Below are 4116 nucleotides of genomic sequence, written 5' to 3' on the forward strand. Positions count from 1 at the left end.
GTCGTGTTTAGATGCTCAACTTAAAGTTAGAGAAAGATGTATTCCCAAACGTGAACAACCATGGGGCGCGAAAGTTACGACTTTCTGCACTGCACTGCTTAAAAGGACAGTACGTGTCTCTCTCTCTCATACTGTATGGGTAGGCAACACACACACGTCTGAAATATGTTGGGAAAACTTGTTTTATGAACTTCTTATCACTTTTCTGGGGATAAAATATTACGGCTTGGAAGGGGGACAGGTTAAGGGGGCAGACCTGTGAAAATCATCAAAAAATTCAATTTTTTTTTCATCTCTCAAAAAATTCTTTGATCTCTCCTCTTTCTAATGCCGCAAAGCGGATGTTGAAATTCGAAAAATTGCGCTCAGGAGAGCCCAAAACGTGCTGCGGGTGGCCGGGTGGCTGGACCGCTAGGGCTCGCCTGGCCGCTCAGGACAGAATTCACGACGAGGAAGGAGTCCTCCAGAGCCCCAGAATCTTTTAGGACCAGTTCAGTAAGTTGCCCTTGGTTTTGGTTCGTCGCTATACATAGGTACTGAAAACTTTAAACTCGTTTTTCTCGGAATGACTTTTTGCAAACGGTGTGCAACCTCCAGGCCGTAGTTTTGGAGCTATCGACTTAATATTTGGCCCGAATGTTGTCTACTTATGTGCCCAGGATCTGACAAGGGCGATTTTTTTTAACTCAATTGCAAGGTACCCAAACCAGGGAAAAAGTACCCAAATTTTAACCCATTTTTTTGTACTCATTTTTTGGGATTTTTTTTCAAGTATTTCGGAGTGGAATTTCAAAAAACCCTCCAGTCAGATCTTAGATACATGTTTTAAGAGAATCTAGCAATTTTTTTCGATGTTGCAGACCCAACGGTTCAGGCACAATCGTGCACACCACAAAGGCCTGCATGCGCTCCAGTTCAAGGCCATGCTGGCCATGTTTGTGGAGCGGTCGGTACCGCTCAATGGCCAAATTGTAGGGCCATCTTTACTTAACATATACTGGCAGTACGAACCCTCTGAGTCACCTCGTTTTTTTTTTTTTTATGAATTTTTCCCCAAACCCTTGTATTTCACAGGTCTGCCCCCTTAAGAACTATATTTACATGATGACAAAACAGTTGAAAGTGTGTTGTGGCCTAAGTCAGTCGCGTTGCTAGCGTCGCCGACGAGAAGGCAGAGCCTGCCGGCAGACGACAAACAAGAACGGGAACGGGTTCAAAACACATCTTATGTTGTAAAGCCTAGAACAACAATAACTAGAAATGCAGCTAGTCAAGTTCCAGAAGAATTTGTATAGTTGAGGTGAAGAGATAAGACAAAAAGAAGTCGAAGAGGACATAAATGCTCGGCAGTAAGTTCGCATCGCATGCACCCTAGCTCGCAATCAAGATAAAGGCAGAGACATAACCTAAACGTGTGCCACTTTGCCAAACATTTGATGTGATACTTGTTCTCTCATTGGAAACTACCGTAGCTGCGCATGTAAATACAAATTTTAAATTGTGTTTCTTCTCGAGCCATGCGGTGCTGCGCGGAGGTTATGGAATGTATCCTAACCTTACTTGAGGTAAGACATTGTTTATACCTGATTTCTGTGAACTTTTTACACCATCACTTTACCTGTACCATTTATCACAGTGTCTTGTTCCTAGGCTTTGTTAACACAAGATATTACCTCTGTTCTCTCCAGGATAAAAATGACTGTCATTTTCTGTTACAATTTTTCTTGGGAACCTGAGGGAGACGATCAACTCGAACATTGGTTTGATAGTGAAGCAAGATGGATCGCCACTGTTGTAAGGTAGGTTATATGAGGTAATTTATTGAGATGCTTGTCAGTTATGCAAGTACCCAGTTTCATATACTATTACATACTAATTAATGAATGTCTCCCTTTGTTTTGTGCAGGAAGACAATCAACTCGAACATTGGTTTGCCAGTGAAGTAAGAGTGATGCAAGATGGATTGCCACTGTTCTAAGCTAGTTTGTGTGAGGTAATTTATTGAGATGCTTGTCAGTTATGCAAGTACTTAGTTTCATATACTTTTACATACCAATTAATGAATGTCTTCATTTGTTTTGTGCAGGTTGCTGGTTGGCACTATAGTAACAATGATTGAGGACGAATCATCCTCAATATCTTGTGGAAGTATGTGAGAAACTAACAGTTGGGATTAACAGATTCTTTCAAGGTAGCTTTTTACATTTCACTTGATGACATGCTCGGAAATCATGCAAGTTTATTGCATTCGTGTACTAATCTCTTTCTGTTTTCAGCATGGATTTTTTTTGTGTTGGCTGGGGCTCTCAGCGCAGTATATAGGCAAACAGTCATCAGTATAATTAAAGTAAAAGTTAAACGAATGTGAAATGCTTTTGGTTCTCTATTACTTTATTCTTTGTTATAAGTTATTGATGACAGCTGAAATAAAATTGCAATATACCAATGTTAAGAAATTCTTATCACTCATTCCTTACATTTTCCACTGGATTGAAGTATTTTTACACAAAAGTTCTGTATCACCACTTACAGAAGCAAGTATATTTCAAGGTTTTGCTAATTTATAATTTTACCAGTACAAGTGATTGATTTTCCCACTCTCTGGATAATTACCAGACCATGTCTAGTAAAAATTACTGCATCATACAAGACCTTGCCGAGTAAATTTTTTGTAAACTTCTTTACTTCTAAGTACTGCAACATGCAATCTTACCAAAGTTTTTACAGTTAATATTTTACAGATCATTTCGGTAAATAACATTCAGGTAAAATATGGTAAAACAAGGTTCCATATAATTTCAGGAATCTGTTTTACTAGTGTTCTGTAATTTTACGGACTATGGTAATTTTACCAGACTTTTACTTGGCACTAAGTATACCTGGACTTTTTCTGTAAAATTTTTAACAGTGTGTGCGACCGTGGGAAGGGAGCAGCGCTGCTGAACAGGCGGGCCTGGTGAGGCCCTGATTCGTCTCAAAGGACATCGGTGTCCTGGTGGGTCGAGCACCCACCCTCTCGTCGTGGTCATGGCGCAGCTCGCGCCTGACGCCTGGGACGATAAGACCGCGGGAAAGGAGGAGCGCGGCAGGGTGGCTCGGAGGTGGTGCGCCTCGAGGCCAGTGACGCCCGCGTCGTTCGTCGCGTCGTCTCGTCCTGGACCTGGTGCAGGTCGTGCCCGTGCAGAGGGTCGCGTCGAAGTCTTGTCCCGGGGCGGCTCGTGCTTCGCTGTCCGTCGTCGTCTCGTCGTGCCCAACCTCAGTAGCCTGCACGTGAACATGTTCCCACCTGGCGCCGTGCCTGACGAATCCGCCGCCCCGCGCTTCCTGAGGTTCGTGGGGTTCTTGTCTGTCTCGCGATCGTCGACTGTCTGGAGGTGCTGAAGCGCCTGACGAAGCCGGCGAAGTGCATAAGCAGGCGCGCGCCGCGCACCCTACCGTTTGGGCGTGCACCCGTGTTGAACAGAAACTAATATCCGTTTGTGACCGTCTTTTTGAGGAGTATGATGTGCTGTGCGAGGGGCGAGGGGGAAACGACTACGGTAATCCGGCTGACAGAGATTAGGTAATCCGGCAGGTGTAGTCTAATCCGGGGAAATTCGAAAAAAATCCAAGGTAATCCGGGGAAATTTTAGGGTGACCAGGGGTAATCCTAGAGAAAATGCAACCTAATCCGGAGGATACTCCAGAGGTAATCCGGGTAATCCGTAATCCGGGTGACACAAAGTTCAACAGTCGTTTCCCCCTTGGCGAGGGGCCTCAGACTACCTCGACGCCTTTTGTGCCATCCCCCCTTCGCCCCCAACGCCGCCGCACAGCCCGCCACCAAGCCCGGAGCCGGCAGCTGCGCCACCCCCCGAGGATGAGCCGGCCGTAGAGGTTAGAGTGTGTGTGTGCTCGGGTGTGTTCAGCTCTTGAGGTGGTTATCTTCAAAAAACGTGTCGCGACCACAGTTACGTTTAAATATAGACATATTACTGTATACCTTAAAAGAACCGCAATAAACCAACTTAGAATGAAATAGAGAGCTTTTTCTTGATTTAATTCGCATTTTGATTTTAAACTCAAAATAGCTGCTTTTTGACGGACTTTTCCAGTTTCAGTCCTGTATCACCTTAA

At 44.3% G+C, this 4116-nt stretch overlaps 1 protein-coding gene across 1 annotated transcript in view; it reads left to right on the top strand.

The window, feature by feature from the left end:
* LOC113215578 (uncharacterized) overlaps nt 1-4116 on the top strand; it is a 16782-nt gene that overhangs the window by 5745 nt on the left and 6921 nt on the right. The gene's annotated exons all lie outside the window — the stretch shown is intronic.

The sequence above is a fragment of the Frankliniella occidentalis genome, unplaced genomic scaffold, assembly GCF_000697945.3.
Source record: "Frankliniella occidentalis isolate FOCC.00 unplaced genomic scaffold, Focc_3.1 Scaffold200, whole genome shotgun sequence".
In the NCBI taxonomy this organism is placed as follows: domain Eukaryota; kingdom Metazoa; phylum Arthropoda; class Insecta; order Thysanoptera; family Thripidae; genus Frankliniella; species Frankliniella occidentalis.